Consider the following 17,987-nt stretch of genomic DNA (forward strand, 5'->3'; position numbering starts at 1 on the left):
AAGGAAAAGGGAAAAGAAAAAGTGTAGGAAAAGTCTTCTGAGCGCAGTATTGTACCTGCAAAGTCCAGTGTGAAGATAGAAGAGGTTAATGTCATACATGCCACTGATTCTGATGATGATTACATACTTGTAGCTTCTTCATGCAATGCCTTACAAGCTTCTGAGATACATTCTATGTATGTACTATCGTGTCGCTACGCGCACACCGTGTAAAAAAATCTAGAGTGTGGCTTCCTTTTAGATTTAGAGAGTCAATGCCATTTTAGACATTAGTGTTAGTGTCCATGGTTCAAAAATATTAGATTTTAGTCAATTTTTGATATTATAGATATTATCTCTTGTAAAAATCCATAAAACTATAGACAACTTTTAGATTAGGATGACATGTAAAAGAAAGCATGTAGCTTTCAACTAATTTGAGAGGATTTTATGTAAAAAGAGAGATTAGCAAAATCGCACGATGCGTGATCGTTGTTTTCAGGCAGTGAACAGCACTTTGAAAGTGGAAGATGGAGAAGGAGTGATCTGGTAGGATTCTGGCCAGGTGTCTTGGTATTTAACCCCCCTTTTGGAGCCATTAGAAGCATCAAATTGGCGATTTGAGCAACATAGAGGAATGTATTATTTTGTACATGTTTTGGCCTATTAGAGTTATATTTTCTCATAATGCTGAAAGAAACTGACATGCTTCATCTCTATTAGTATTCTTCTATATTTTCTAATTCTTTTTTGGAAGTATTCTTCTACATCTTCAATCTCTTCAAACCCCTTCTCTTTCGTCTACTCCTCTCCTTGAATCTACCTTCACCTTGCTATCACTTATCTTCAAGAACTTGGCTTGAAATCTTCAACCCTTCTCTTATCTCTACTATCTCTAGAGTCTAAGCTCTTGAACCCCCATACATTCTTCTCTGGCCAAACCCCTGTGGTGACCTTCAACCCTATGTGCTGTGACAGCGCAGTGCTGGCTCTTGGATTCGGGTGCGTTCTTTCATGTGACACCCTGTAGAGATTGGTTTCATATCTATCGTACCATATCTGGTTCTCTGCGTCTTGGTGATGACAAATCTCTTGGCATTATGGGTATTGGAGATGTTAGGTTGCAGTTTCCTTCTTGCAGTTCTTTTGTTTTGCATGATGTATGCCATGTACTTGTGTTGTTTACTGCAACACAGAGGATCGAAAAATCGAACAGAGGTGCGGAAAAAATTAAAGGAGGAGATAACCGAAAGGGCATAGGACAAAGAAAGAAAAAGGCGCCCCGGATGGAGGTCAACAGACCCTGAAAATTTGAATTGACAACCTCTCCAGAAGGCCTCAGTGTCGCCTCGAGAATAGAAAAGAGTAAAAGTGCACCATTAAATGTGAAGGCGCTTCCGAATCCTTGTAAAAGAGTGCCAGGCTCACTCTTGTGCAAATTGTATGCATTAGTTGGGAATGGGATAAGTTAGAATGGTGGGAAATAGGAAAAGAGGGCCTAGGAAAATGGCCGGCCATGTAAAAAGTGGGGATGACCGTCCAAAAAGTAGGGCATGTATATAAAGTTCAAAAGTGAATGAGAAGCTCATTCTTGTGTGTGGCCAAATCTTCTTCTTCTTCTTCTCTTGTTTCTTACCTTCTTGCTTGTGCTTGAGTGAGGGAGTGTGAGGGAGTGAGGGTGTGAGAGTGAGGGATCATGGAGAAGAAGCTCTCCATCTTCTCTCTTCATCTTCTCTTCTTCTCTTCTCTTCTCTTTTCTCGCGCGACTATGGAGGATGGAGCTTGACGGAGGGGGCTTGAGCTTGCCAAAGGGATCGTGGAGCTACCGGAGTGTAAGAGAGAGGAGGGAACTCGATCGAGCATCAAGGTAAGCTCATTACACCCATAAGGTAGGCATTGCGTATCGGCTATGTGAGAGGTAGCCATGGCCGCTCGGTTTGAAACACTTGATCAATAAGCGGTCCATAGGTCTCGGGGTAGAGCTCCATAGATCCCCTCCATTTTGGTTCCATTGCCGGGACCGACGGAATCGAGCCTTGAGCACCGTGCGCATCGAATCGAGTATAGAAGTAGGGTTTGCAGCCCAAACCAGTGCTCGAGATAGTTAGGAGATTTAGGAGGTTTTAATCCTTGGAGCAAGTAAGTATTTTGATTTGTTTTTGAATATTAGAGTAGGACCATCCGTCTCCATCTCTGGTTTTGATTTTTGTTGCATTAGGTTAAGATTAGGATAGGAAAAAGAAGAAAAACAGAAAGGGTTCTGCTATTGCTGGAAACAAGGAAATAGGGGCACATGTTCAGACTTCTGATTGGAAGAGTGTGGGGGATTAATTTTTGAGGTTATAGCAGGTTGGGATGGGGCAATAAGAGGCCCAGGGAACCAGGAAACACCACATTTGACATTCTGCCTTCTGAGAAGAGAGTGAGCTTGAGAGCCAGGGAGAGAGCGAGAGAGAGAGAGAGCTACGGGGGGACTGTTGAAGTGCTGATGGATTCAAGTGCCGCATTGCTTCCAGGTATGCCTGGCAGTTCCTTCTATTGTTTTGCACCTATTTGGAAGGCACAATACGATTCCGTGGAGTAGGTGTTGACCTTGAGGCATCGCGCGCAACCTGCGGGCCGTCGTCTGCACCGTCGGACTAGCCCGTCCTAGTCCTAGAATAGGACCGCTCGATTTTTGGAGTCGGACCTTCTGATTCAAAAAATCGGACCACTTTTTCCGATCCGACTTTTTCAATCCGACTCCCAGAATCGGGTCACTCCCAAAATCGGACCACTTTGAAAATCGGACCACCCCCATCCGACTGCTATAATTGGACCCAGTGTCAAAATCGAACCATGTGTCCTAGTCCCCGATTTGGACCACTCGACCCATCGCAGTAGTCGGACCATCCCTATCTGACTAGGAAAATCGGACCACAGTAAAATTTAACCACCCTGTCCAAGTCTCAAATCGGACCACTACTAGAATTGGACCGCTGTTCCTAGTGTGAAACTCGAACTAACCTGTTCGATTCCCAAGATCAGACCAGCATGTTCGATTCCCTGAATCGGACCACTTCACTAGAACTTTAAATAGAAGGTTTTTAAACCTGCCCCACGGTCCTCGCCACCTTGTTCACATCTCTGATCCCCCAAGAAACCCAGTTTAGCCCTTAGAAGCCAGAGGCCAGACAGGATAACCAAGGATTCATCCCGAACAACTAGACACTGAGCAGACCAAATTTAGAATTTGACTTGACGTTCGGCGAGGACCAACCAACCAACCAACCCTAAAGCAAAATAGAGAACGCAGCAGGGACTTTCAATAAAACCTTAGATCATCCAGAACCTATGCTTAGAGCCACATCAGGCTACGAATGTGAGGGGAAGAGTGGAGTTTGCATTGAGCATTTCGTGCATCTGCATCTCACTTTTTGATTTTATCACCAAAGGTGCACTACAAGAAAAGGAGAAGCCTGTTTTCGCACTGAGCACTAGAAAGCACAAAGCACAATTTGTGAATAAGATTGACAACTGCTTTCAATAACAAGGAACTCATCAGGAGACATAATAACATCAAGGAACCCACTACTAGGAGAAGATCCCAGAACATAGCGGGCTATCTGAGAGCCCCATCAGTAGGACCCTAAGAGGACAGAAGATCTAGAAGGCGACAATATAGAGGATTGGACGCTGTCGGAGCTACTCAAATTGATCAACAACCTTGTGGAGCTAGAAGTGGGAGCAATGTCAGGATCATGAGGCGGACAGACTGGACTTGGGAGAATTCCCAGTCCTAGTGCAGGAGTTAGTCAATGAGTATGACTTGTTGACTAGGATGGTAGTTTAGGTCAAGCCAGTAGAGGAAGTGGTAGCAAACCTAGAAGAGGAAAGAAAGGTGATTAGAAAGGCGCTAGAGAGCATAATTGCCTATAACCACAAGCAAAAGACTAGGAAACTCCAACAACATGTAGACATGTACGAGGCTCGGCGTAGCCCTAGCTAGTGCAGCCAAAGCAGGACCAAATGTAGAGAGAGAGTGAGCAGCAAAGGCTGACTTATCATTGAGTGAACTTGTAGCTGGGTGGCTCATGGACAATACGTTCGCTGAGCAGAGCACAACAGCCTTAGCCAGAGCATTACTCTCGGGATTAGGGGTCACGCAAGGGGCAAAGGAGCAATCTAGGATCCCTATTGTAGCAAAGCAGCTAGACAAGTATGAACCTAGCAATAACCCATATAGCTTTGTTGAGCAATTTGAACAAGTTTGCAAAGCAAACGGTCTCACGGACCTTGCACAACGCTCTCAAGATTTCGGGATGTATTTGGGTGATAAGGGGAGAATTTGGTACACTAGTCTAGATGCAGCTGAGCGTACAAACTTTGCCCATCTTAAAGACCATTTTATCAAGAGATTCTCTGAGGCAGAGTACTTTGACAATCTCATCGTCCAGTTGATGAATGCCAGTCCCCAGAGGGAAAAGGAAGACGTAAGAGACTACATTACTCATGTGTGTGGCCTCTTCAAGAGGATCCCTGCCAATGAGCGGCCTAACGAGAAGGTTGTGTCTACTGTGTTCATAAATGGAATTCGAAGCGAGGAGCTCTACAAGGCTTTGGATAGTAACTTCACTCTGCACCGAGACGTGTTAGCTAGAGTCTTTGAGGAGGGAATAAGGGTGGACGATCAGCTTAGGGAGCGAAGCATGAGGAACGCCAGTCAGGATAGTACAAGTTAGAGAGCTCCAGAGCGGACAATAGCTTTAGGAGAGAGAGAGAACTCTAGCATACGGGATAAGGGAAAAGGTGTTGACCAAGGCCAGGAGTTGGCTGAGGTAAGAATGGAGTTTGCACGATTGCAAGAACAGATGAGGAAGCATGTGTGGTTGCATGTGTAGTGTATATACTGTGGTGGAAACAACCTCCCAGCCGAGTGCCAAGATCCTAGATCTAGGCCGTGCTCAAACTGTGGTAGGTTTGGTCATGACGCATTGCATTGTAGATTGCCAAGGTGATTCCCATATGCGCAGCAATACAACCCTCCATACTTAGGCAATAGGCCACCTAACCTCTTTGGCAGGGAAGCCCAGCTGGCACTTCCAGCACCAAATGACGCAAGACCAGTCATTCCTAGGCTAGAGATGAATCCAACAGGCATACCCAGACCACCAGGACCCTATGTAACCCAACCACCGAGTGACACTCCTGTTCACTATGTGGAAGAACCTAGTGAAGAGGAAACCTATGTGAATCCATACATCTCCTATGATGAGGAAGGCAATCCAGTCTTGATGGACTATCGACCAATGTGCCGGTAATGGCGCTAGGTAGAGGAAGAGGCAGAGGCTTTAGAGGACCAAGCCAATATCCAATCTCATGCTGGACTTGCAGTCATCCATGCCATATTTCATCATATTTCACGGAAAGGGAATATGCAAACAAGGACAAAGCTGACCTTCGATGCACCGAATGTGGAATCACACACTTATTTCCTGACTGCCCTAGACGGAAGCCACCAACTAATTCTTCCAACATGCCTTCATTACCCTTGGGGCTGTTCGGTGTGGAGACCTTTGGCAATGAGGATACACCCATCCCACTGCATGTCATGACCCGAGCATAGACAAAACAAACATGCATCTCATTGTCTGGGACAAGTAACCTGGATGCAGCCTCATTGGGAAAGAAAAGTTGGAGGAGAAGAAGAAAGAGAACAAATGCAAAAATTACCCTTAAGACTGAGGAAGCTACAACTCTAGTGATAGGAAAGAGGGTCACTAATGCAGAGGCAGAGACCTCAGCTCCTAAGACAACAGAACTAGGGAGTGCCAAGGTAGGGGAATACCCCCACCCCAGAGGGCAACTTGAGGCTATAGCCAAAGTCAAGGAGTAGGTCAAGTACGCCCAGGAACACCTTAAAGATGTAGAACCCATACCGGAAGATCGAATGGAAGACCTCTCTAGTGTGAGTACACCTGTTTCACCATTGCGACCTCAATTGGGGAACGCACCTACACCACGTGAGATGTCACAAAGGCAAGACCAAGAAGAAGCTTGTCAGCAAGCTAATCGAGACATATGGCCAAAGAATGCTGACTAAGGAGGAAGCCAACCTCCCAGCAACCTCCTCACTCCTCTAGGCATTCTAGCCAATATCAAGGACCTGGCCAATGATCTTGCAAATAGGTGGATAGAAGAAAGAATCCTCACAATAACCAGGTGGAGGCAAGAGCCTGCAGATTACAGGCAGGACAAGGTAAACAGGGTTCCCAAAACTGTCCAAGGCTACGAGGCACAATCGAAGAGGCGGAGGAGGATTTGGGATGCCAATTTTGACACCTGGACCGCCTTCTGGAGCTCACTTCCTGAAGAACGCAACGACCCCATCTACATGCTCTACCCCTGTAGGCATGGAGTTGATTATGACCAAACCATTCATGGGGATTTTGACTTTCCTAGAATATATAACGTAAATGCCTGGAGTCCCGAGGAATGCCTAGTTTTTAGAATAGAGGATCCCCTGCCATCTATCAACCGCTTCCTTGCGGATTTTTCTTCTTGCCTGGATCCAGCCTTCCTAACCACCTGTAATTATCTTAGGCTTATCAAATTCCTATTAATGCAGAGACATATAGCTGAGGAAGTCCACCTCCCTCCCCTCTTTTTTGACATCAACCTAGGGATAGATAGTAGGGCCATGACTAGATTAATGATGAGGGCAACCCTGCTTCCCTCCTTTTGCCTAGAAATCTTAGAGAATATGAATGATACCCGCTTCACAAGGTGCAATCATCCCTTCTTGTCATCCATACCTCTGAAGGCCCGGGCCGCTATTAAAGAATATCTACAAAGTCACGCATTTCTATCCTAATGCTTATGACCACCCCGTCTCCGGCTGAAGGTGATAGGCATTAGCCAGAACGCCTTCTTTGTATGCAATTCTCCATTTAAAAAAAAAGACTAGGGCTCACTTTGCTCACTACACCTAGGGTTCACCCCTAGCCCCTCCCCCCACTTCACGCTTAGGGCACATCAAGGGTAGGACTTCCAGGCTTGTCACCCTAAGTTTTGCACTGCAACTCCAACAACACACGAACTGGGTCCTTAAGTGTAGGACATTACGAAGGGCTTACCCAAGGTTAGACCCATCTCCCAGTTCCACTCCACATGCACTTACACCGCACCGTGAGACAGACACACCCCTTAGGGAGTACACAACTTTCTCTTGCAGGCTATGATCGTGACTTAGTGACTGACGACCCAGCTAAGGAGGACCATCCATGACATCCGCTAATGACCGGGAAATTTTCCATAAGTCGGACAAACACCACTACAGCAGCTTCAGGAGATTTTGCATACTCCGACGGTTAAATGGACCAACATGCTTGATGTGGCCGACCATCTGCCTGCTGATGGCTACCATGACTCAACCAAATCAAGCAGACGGAAAAATCAGTGATGGACCCACCATTGGCATAGATCTTGGAACCTCATATTCTCCAAAGGATTATAGAGCCCTGGTTTTGACAGCCATCTCGCAGAAGGGGACCTACAACTATGTGACAAATGCCAAGCATATTCATGAAGATCAAAGCACGCCGGAATCTCTCTCAGTTATCATGAATCAAACTCCATCACCTCTCTCATTCACAACAACACCTTTTGATTGTGGTCATCTACCCACTAGTTCCACTTAGCAACAACCCCAACTACCCTATTGCTCCCCACTCCAGTGCCATGGGACTGGCACTCAGCTAGGAGGTGGGTAATGTTTACCGCAGCATAGAGGATCGAAAAATGGAGCAGAGGTGCGAAAAAAATGGAAGAAGGAGAAAACCGAAAGGGCACAAGACAAAGGAAGGAAAAGGCACCCCGGATGGAGGTCAGACCCTGAAAATTTGAATGATGACCTCTCCAGAAGGCCTTAGCGTCACCTCAAGAAAAGAAAAGAGTAAAAGAGTGCCATTGAATGTGAAGGTGCTCCTGAATCCTTGTAAAAGAGTGCCGGCCTTACTCCTATGCAAATTGTATGTATTAGTTGGGAATGGGATAAGTTAGAACGGTGAGAAATAGGAAAAGAGGGCCTAGCAAATGGCCGACTATGTAAAAAGTGGGGATGACCGCCCAAAAAGTAGGGCATGTATATAAAGTTCAAAAGTGAATGAGAAGCTCATTCTTGTGTGTGGCCAAAGCTTCTTCTTCTTCTTCTCTTGTTTCTTACCTTCTTTCTTGTGCTTGAGTGAGGGAGTGTGAGGAAGTGAGGGATCGTGGAGAAGAAGCTCTCCATCTTCTCTCTTCATCTTCTCATCTTCTCTTCTATTCTCTTCTCTCGCGTGGCTATGGAGGATGGAGCTTGACGGAGGGGGCTTGAGGTTGCTTGAGCTTGCCACAAGGATCATGGAGCTACCGGAGTGCAAGAGAGAGGAGGGAACTCGATCGAGCATCAAGGTAAGCTCACTACACCCATAAGGTAGGCATTGCGCTTCGGCTATGTGAGAGGTAGCCATGGCTGCTCGGCTTGAAACGCTTGATTAATAAGCGGTCCGTACGTCTCGGGGTAGAGCTTCCTAGCTCCCCTCCATGCGTTGACTCGTAGCCTTATGTCAACTAGACAACTTGATGATGCAGGATATTTTGTGTCTTTTAGAGAGTCTACGTGGAAGATTACTCATAGCAAGCTTGTGCTTGCAAGATGTTCCAAGTCTGGAAGCCTCTATCCCTTGTATCTAGAGCTACATTGGATCATGTTTTGCTTGTGGGTTCTATTCTCCATGCATCCCTTTGGCATGCTCGTTTGGGGCATATGTCTCTTAAAGGAATGAAAATGCTCCGTGCTTTGCAATATCTTCCACCTTTTGACTCTTCACATTTTGATTCTTGTGATCATTGTTTGTATGGCAGGTAGACTAGAAATATGCATAAAAAGTCTAGTAATAAACGTATGGGTGAGCCCTTGGCTCTTGTGCACTTAGATGTATGTGGGCCCATGCCCTGTCAGTCACTTCGTGGGGTAAAGTACTTTGTTACTTTCATAGATGATTACTCACGTAAGGTTTGGGCTTATCCCATAAAGAGAAAATCTAATGTCTTAGACACATTTCAGTATTGGCTTGCATTGGCAGAGAACCAGTCTGGGAAAAGACTAAAATATCTTAGGTCAGATAATGGGGGTGAGTATGTATCACATGCTTTTGAGCAATTTTGTGATGAGCGGGGTATTAAGCATAAGTTGACCGCCCCTTACATCCCTCCCCAGAATGGTATTACTGAATGCATGAATAGGAGCATTCAGGAAAGGGTCCGTAGCATGCTTATCTAGGCTGGCTTACCGCAATACTTTTGGGCTGAGGTAGTTACTATTGTAGTGCATCTCATTAACATGTCACCTAGTAGTGGCATTGACTTTCAAGTTGTAGAGGAGGTAGGGGCAGGAAAGCCCCCCTCTTATGATCATTTGCGTGTCTTTGGATGTGATGCATTCTGTCATGTGCCCAAGGACAAATGCAATAAGCTAGATCCTAAAAGTGTCAAATGCATTTTCATTGGCTATGGAGATTCAGGAGAGATGGGCTACCGTCTATGGGATTCGTAGGCATGGAAAGTGATCTGCAGCCATGATGTCATCTTTTACGAGGACAAAATGCATATGCAGCCTGAGAAAGAGGTTGAGGTACATAGAGTTATCTTTCAGGAGGAGCCACCTGCTCCCATTTAGCCCACCACTCTACGGCCAACTAGACAGCGCGCAACATCACTTGATGCTCATGGCCCAGATGCTAGACGTGTTGATGTTAGATATGATGTCGGTCAGGCAATAGAGCCTAGGTTGAGGCGCTCTACTAGAGATAGATGACCTCCTGACCGTTTTGCACCCTCTATGGATTATGTACTGGTTACAGATGTATGAGAGCCTCTTACTTATATGACACTATGCACAGGGGTGATTGTCACTCTTGGGTGATTGTCACTCTTGGGAGAGGGTTATGCAATCTGATCTTAACTCATTACATGAGAATTAGACTTGGGATTTGGTTTCCTTGCCTTAGGGTAAGAAGGCTTTGTCATGCAAGTGGATGTACAAGCTGAAAAGTATCCCTGGACACCCCAAGTTGACATACAAGACTCGATTGGTTGCTAAGGGTCTTAAGCATGAGCATGGTGTTGACTTTGATGAATCTCCTGTTGTCAAGATGACCATCCTACGCTTAGTCTTGGCCTTGGTTGCATAGCTTGACCTGGACTTGTACTAGATGGATGTCAAGACGACTTTTTTACATGGGGACTTGCATGATGAGATTTACATGGAGCAGCCTAAGGGCTTTGCAAACCCTGGCAGGGAACACCTAGTGTGCAAACTAAAGAAAAGTCCCTAGGGAATGGTACCATAAGTTTGATGAATTCATGCAATCACAAGGCTACAACCACAGTAGTGCTATGGATTTGTTCTTGTACACGAAGAAAGTTCGTGACGGTTCTTTACTGATTTTGGTACTCTATGTGGATGACATGCTTTTAGCAGGGACAACTCATGAGGAGATAGATGCTCTTAAGGCTCAACTCAAGAAGAGCTTTGAGATGAAAGATTTGGGATATGCCTCTCATATACTTGGTATGCACATTACGTGCAATAGATCTCAGGGACTACTCTATCTGTCACAAAGGGAATAGATTCATAAAGTCCTCGAGTGCTTCCGCATGCAGGATGTTCAGCCTATTGGCTATCCAATTACCTTCCATGTGAAGGTTTCATAGGCTGATTATCCACAGATAGATGAGCAGAGAGCCGAGATAGCCAAGATTCCCTATGCATCAGCCGTGGGCAGTCTTATATATGCCATGATAGCCACCCGTCCAGATATTGCTTTTACAGTTGGGGTTGTGGCACGTTATATGGCTACACCTGGCAAGAAACATTGGGATGTCGTGAAGGGTATCATGAGGTACCTGAAGGGCACAGTAGATATGTGTCTTTGTTATGGCAGCCATGATACAAGAGTCGTGGGGTACACTAACTCTGATTATGTAGGACATGCAGATAGTAGGAAGTCCACTTTTGGCTATGTGTTTACTTATGCTAGAGAGGCTATCTCTTGGATGTCTAGGGCGCAGAAGTGTATAGCCCTTTTTATTATAGAGGCCGAGTATGTTGCAACCAAGAGGCTTGCAAGGAGGCTATCTAGTTAGGCTATTTGATTGCAAACCTTGGTATGACAGATGCTATGTCTACACTGCATTCGGATTCTATGAGTGCCATTGTACATGTGTACATGTTGTACAGTCTTTTCTTTTTTCTCTCTCCCTAGGAAAAATTCACCTTTAAGTGGGAGGTTGTTGGGGGTAAAGGCGCCTCCGCCTAGCCGCCCGTGTATTACTACACTGACAGTTACCCCCACTGCACATTGCAGGTGGCGGGTGCCCATCACAGTCACTTATTTGCCTTTAAGTGGGAGGTTGTTGGGGGTAAAGGCGCCTCTGCCTAGCCGCCCATGTATTACTACACTGACAGTACCCCCCACTGCACACTGCAAGTGGCGGGTGTCCACCACAGCCACTTCTTCTTTATTATTTTAGTGACAGTTTGAATAAAGGAAGGCTCGACCATACATTGTGGTTGTTGGAGTTCCCACTTTTGAGTCTCTCTCTCTCTTGGCTCTTGCTCTCCATTCGCCATAGCTCTCACTGCCAAGCTTCTTCCTCCTGGGTTCCACTTCCCTTTTACTTGTGACTACCCTTTGGAATGTTGGCTTTGAAAGTGTATTATCAAAAGCCTTCATTGCCTTCTTGATCACCCTAAGACATCTCATAGCTCATGAGAATCTCATTTTATGCTCTTTTGGTGGCTTGGATATCTTGTAGGACTACTGGATCTTCTCAGCAATATTCTTAGGATTAGTCTTCTATCTCCTTGCAGAACCTTTAGTTCCAGCTATAGATTAGCACACCAATTGTAAAAGAAAGATATAAAAAATAAATTACTAGCCACTTATTTGCACATTGAGGTATGAAACACAACAAAAACACCTTGCAATGATAAGAGGACCCTCAAAATCACATTTCATATCATTTCATTGAGGTATGAAAGCTTGATCAAGGAACATATGAAATACAAAAATAGAGCACTGAAAAAACGAACATATTATTTTATGTTTCACACATAACAAGAGCAATGCAAGTGAGCAAGAGGATTCACACATATGAAACACAAGCCTTAGACTCCATATAAAAGGTCAACTACTTCAATCACATTTAGTTTGATAGATATACATAAAAAACTAGCAATATCATATTCTTTCACCCATACCTAATGAATTGATGAAATTTTTACCTTTGAGGGTTGAATCTTGCTTGTGGGGGGTTGAGTCTCACTTGGATGCTCTTGTTGGAGATAAAAAGATTGTTATATTCAAAATGAGCTTCCCTTGGAAAGGCTAGATTAAAATGAGTTTTTATTGGAAAGGCTAGGGTAAAATACTTGAGTTGATGTTAAGTCAAAATATTAAGTACAATTGTGCTTGGTAACACTAGTCTCATCAATCCCTTTTTAAAGATCCCAAAAATAACATCATGTGTGAAAATTTACATTTAAAAATAAAGAAAATTAAAGCTCTCTTTTTAATGAAAAGTTTCTCTTTTAGATATAAGTTCCAAGAAAAATGACTACATTATTAAATACTTTTTTTTGGATTCTTTTGAGAGTAGCATCTCACAATAACAGACCATTTCTAGATGCAATCTTCTCATATCTCTATTAAGGTGAAGCTAAGTTCCCTTGTGCCCTATTGAAAGAAAAGGCAAGCATCCCCATCACCAAATCAAACCCTGTAAGTGATTAATCCAACTCATTTTTTATCTTAATGTCTTATGAAACATGATTTTTTCAACCAAGGGGTTATTTCTCTAACTTTTAATCATGTTTCATCCTAACTTATTATTAGCCAAGTTGTCCTAAGTTGTATTGTACGAAATGCTAGTTTATTGTTGATGTTTTTTATTGATTGCCATTCATTTCACATTTCATATGTTAGGATTTTGTTGCATGCATATCCCACTTGATTTTTCAAATTTTCTTACTCATTAGGACTCTTTGATTTTATTCAAACGACAAGAAATTCATCCAAGTTCATGTACATTAGGGATGTGCTCAATATTCCTTTTGATTTGCAAGAGCTCTTGGGAGATCTTGAAGACAAGATTGAGGAGTAAATGGAATTTTATGCTAGACATGTAGAGTCTCTCACAATTGATAACTACGTTCATTTTAATGATGTGATCCAAGCAATGAGTGCTCCTAAGAAAACTTTGATTACCATGTATTATCTAATTGATGAGGACTTTATAGGACATGAAACAAATTGTCCTTTTTAGAGGGATTAGTAACAATGTCTCTTGATCCAAAAATACATAGGTTTTTTTGAATTTCTCAAATATATGCAAGATTCTTCTTCAATGATAGTGCAAGTGAAGATGGGAGAAGATGTTGCATGCATAGATCAAGAGATTGAAGAGAAGACAAAGATGTTTCAAGAGGATGTTGAGAACTAATTGGTGTAAGATTTTGACCCTACCATATTTAAAAGTTTGAACATCACAAAGGTAGAAAAAGAGGAGATAGAATTGAGTACAGATACTAAAGAATGCCCTCTTGATTGTATCCCTACATTTTCTACTTACCTTATCAATGAAAAAAAATATGTGTTGCTCAATGACATTTAATATATTTTTGATCCTAGAGAAGATTACTACTACGCCATCCTAGCATCATGGAGCCAGATTGACAATAATTTCATAAGTTATGAACCATGCCCATTAGCAACTTTGAATGAATAGGGGGAGGGTTTTCAAGATAGCCCCATAGCCTTGAATATATATATAAATCGGATTGTGGAATATGAGAAGAAGGGGTTGTCTCCACAGAAGATGAGTTCTTAGAGGTCCAGAAAGGACTTGGTATTGAGGGCATATGAAAACCCCAAAGGCATGAAATATATTTCCAAGATCTTTATAAGCTTAATAATAGAGTTTTGTTATGCTTAATGTATTAGTGACTATAAGATTTTCATCTATTGACGAGGTTTTTTGTTTCTTATGTAGATTGAAATTGAAGTCTTTGAAACTTTCTTAGAAGAGCCAATGGCTCTAGACCACTGAAGCTTGGGAAAAGTCAAGGCCTTAGTCATTATATTAAAAGCTTAAATAATATTATAATTTATCACAATAGTTTCTTAAGCTCTCTAAGTTTATAAATAATGACTTTAACAACTATTTTCAAAGTCATTGGATCTAAAGTTTCCAACAAAGATGTGAAGAAGATAATTTTGGTTAAGAAGAAAGAATCTATAAGGGTTTTTAGCTATATACTTGGTTACAATGGATCTAGAGCTAGATACTTTGAAGTTCTTAGCTCATATTTATTCTCCCATACATGAGATATAAAAGATTTAAAGCTTCTCTTAAGCTACAAAAAGTAAGAGTTTTTGAAATGTAGAGGTCTTATTGAGTGAGATGAATCAAATTTTTGAAATGTAGAGGCTTTATTGAGTGGGATGAAGCCAAAGATTCCTGAAATAGACAAAAGATCTTAAAGAGTCAAAGATTTTTTGCAAGCTATATTTTACCTTATGTTTGTTTAGTTTATAAACATTCTGAAAATATCTGATTTGCACAAGAGTTTAGATATTTTTCTTTTATTTTTTAGGTAACCACTTGTATGATTTTTACCAAAGATGGTGTATTATATGATGTACTTGTATATTTAATCTTAAATTTATGACAAATTTGTTTGTAAAATCATTGAAAGATCTCTAATAAACTATTTGCTTTGACTCTTCATCTTTCATGTTTTGTGTGTTTCAAGTATTTTATTTTTACTTGATAATGTGATTTTTTAATAACTTGGATTAACTAGATAGATAGGCTTTCATATCTCTTGATAAAATATGAGTATGATTGTATAAACTATGTTTTATAATTAAAAAATAAAGAGAATTAATTAAATATTTTACATGAATTGGACAATGAAGAAACATAATAGCTTCTTACCATATAGTGAGTGAAGTATTAATTATCTCAAGCTTTTATCATTGTATTTTTGAAAAGGTTTAATAATTGCTCTTTGAGATTTTTGAGATCATCATATTTTCAATCAAATTTATCAAATAAAAATATTCTATTTAGTATTTTTTAAATTCCAAGCCTATCCATTATCAACATGATTCTTAACTGCATTATGTAGGGATTTCCATTGATTGTGACTAATGATTGTACCCCCATTTCTAAGTTTATCTTACCAAGCTTTCCATGAAAGATTAGGAATGTTCTAGCCTTTACTCCATATTTCTACCAAATAAGAGTAATCTACTTTTCCCTTAAGAAATTCATTTCTAGAAGTAATCCTATTTGAAACTATTTATCTACAATAATTCTAGTATTAAACTTGGATGGATTCGAAGGTGAGTCACATGACATAAAAAAACTCTGGAGTGGTTCATAAGAGTTTCCTCATGTTTAAGGAAATGGTACCAAGCATACACAAAGTTAACAAGAGGACAATGGGATATGATGACATATTCTACAAAAAACTCAATGTTGTTTGTCACTTGGAGCCAATATCTTTGAAAATAAAAAGAGAAAATGGGACCAAGCTTGGACATATATGTCTTTGAGTATTTTAAAAAAAATACTCTAATAACTCTCCCATGTGGTGTATATGTTTGATTTTTTTTCATTCTTTTATATTTTTTAAATTTAATGCATATCACTTTTCTTTGCCTATTATTAAATTAACTATGATATTCTCATTTTTTAAAATTTGAAGCTTCATAAATGATTTATGTATGAAAAAATCTTTGGACCACCAAAAGAAAAAATATATATATTCGTGTACAAAAAGATTTATAACAAAGGCCACATTTATAATTGTGGAGATTTTAGACTCTTCTCAATTATTATTCAAAGCTTTTTTCTCCATGAATCTCTCTCCAAAGTAAGTTTCTTTTTATTTTGGAGGATGATAATACCTTGAAAGAAGTGTATATACTTTTTCACATTCTCTCTACTTAAAATCTTGTAAAATTATCAATCCCATATTACGTAACTTCACATTATACTATTAATGCACGTGCACAAGTCTCCCTTATATTTTTCAATCTTTGTAGTTTACATTTATTATTATTATGATTATTGAGAAGCTTGACTATGAAGCTTGACTATGAAGTCTCACTTATATTTTTCAATCTTTGTAGTTTACATTTATTATTATTATGATTATTGAGAAGCTTGACTATGAAGACTTATGTATACAAGACAACAAAATGCATTATGAAGGGAGACTCTATGCAAAATTGCCTTATAACACCTAGTGCATTATCCGATTTGGGACTCTAATCAATCAAGATTATACTTGATTAATTAGGATTAGCAGATAGCTGATAATATAATGCAACCAAGTGCCTATAAAATGGGATCCTTTGAGCCTTTGAAGAGACACATATACTCCACTCTACCACTATTCTTACTACCTCTATTCTCTTCCTCTTCTTCACTGGGGATTTTATTTTTGCAAGCTTTGTGTGAGATACAATTTATGAAAATGCATATATATATATATATATATATATGATATTTTTCTATACAAAAAATGGTAAATTTCTATACATAATGTTAGAAAGGCTAGCTTCTGTGATATAATTGTTAGATGAACAATCTAACCTATACACACATTGAACCTTGAATAATTAGACTATCACAATATCACTTGTGGAATGAGAAAATCATCCTAAAATTATGAAGCTTAGATCTATATGTGACTATGGGTGTGTGATAAAGGCGATCCATTCTTATATTGATGTTAAGTTTTTTCACATCAATATGAGAAAGACATGACTTTGGAGAGAAAGCTATGATGGCACCTATCTATTGCACTGCATGCCAATATAGTGGACTACATGCAAAAACTATCAACAAGCACCACTACTTTTTCAAGGTAGAAATTTCACACCTATCTGTGTAACAGGTAACACTAAATTTTTAGGTGGTGGTGTTCAATTTTTTCTAACTAATCCCCCAATCTTCAAGCTCATTTGACAACCTATAAGCATTAAAAAAATTGCATCCCCCACAATTATTCCATATTATTAGACATGTTGTACCACAATTGATCTAGATTCCTAGTTGAATTCAAGCTCAAATCTAAGCATACATATAGCTAGTGAGGTACGTGGCTCTAGTGATCAACATGTGGCTAATGATTGGGGCTTCTATATGTGCATTTTCATATTGATACTATCAACATTGATTCAAATCATGTGTTCTACTACTAGCTATAAGCTTCCAAGGTTCATTAGAAAACATATTTCCAACAACGTAATTATTCATATTTCTAGTCTACTTTGCTTCATTAGGTAAAAGCTCGTTTTACTTGGATGCCATTAAACGATATTTAGTTTCAACTTGATACCTACCTTTGAGGTTGATATTATGATATCTTCACATGGTTTGGATGATGCAAAGGATCGTGCAAATCTACCAATGTATGATTTCCTACCTTCTTTTAGTGCATTAGAGTAGGTGGGGAAGTACTTTTGAGACACTAAATGAGTGGAGAGTCTATTGCATTGAGAGGACATGAAATTGATGATACAAGAGGCCCAAAGAGGTTGTGCTTGACTCATTGGATAGTTATTAAAATGCTTGGCAAAAGATAGCAAAAGCAACTAATAGAATCAGACTTGAACTAGATATTGGAAATTGATGCCGAATTTTCTCTTGTTTCAAAGAGGACACCCAAGGAAAGAAAAGAGTTAATTGGTGCATCTAAGTGCTTAGTAAATAGGGCATAAATATTAAAATATTAGAGGTCTTCACGCGTCAATTTTCCATTGTCACAAAGGTGTGTCAAGTTGTTCTTCTCTCTCCATTGAGAGACCAGGAAGACCACCAAATAAAGCCTGGTTCATATCTTATATGACCATTTTACCTGTAGAACTCCATGTGGATGTGTGTTCATATGAGTAGAAAAGAAGCCTTTC

This window comes from Lygodium microphyllum, chromosome 3 (genome assembly GCF_053477565.2).
Source record: "Lygodium microphyllum isolate KBCC chromosome 3, Lygodium_microphyllum_v1.1.10, whole genome shotgun sequence".
NCBI lineage: Eukaryota > Viridiplantae > Streptophyta > Polypodiopsida > Schizaeales > Lygodiaceae > Lygodium > Lygodium microphyllum.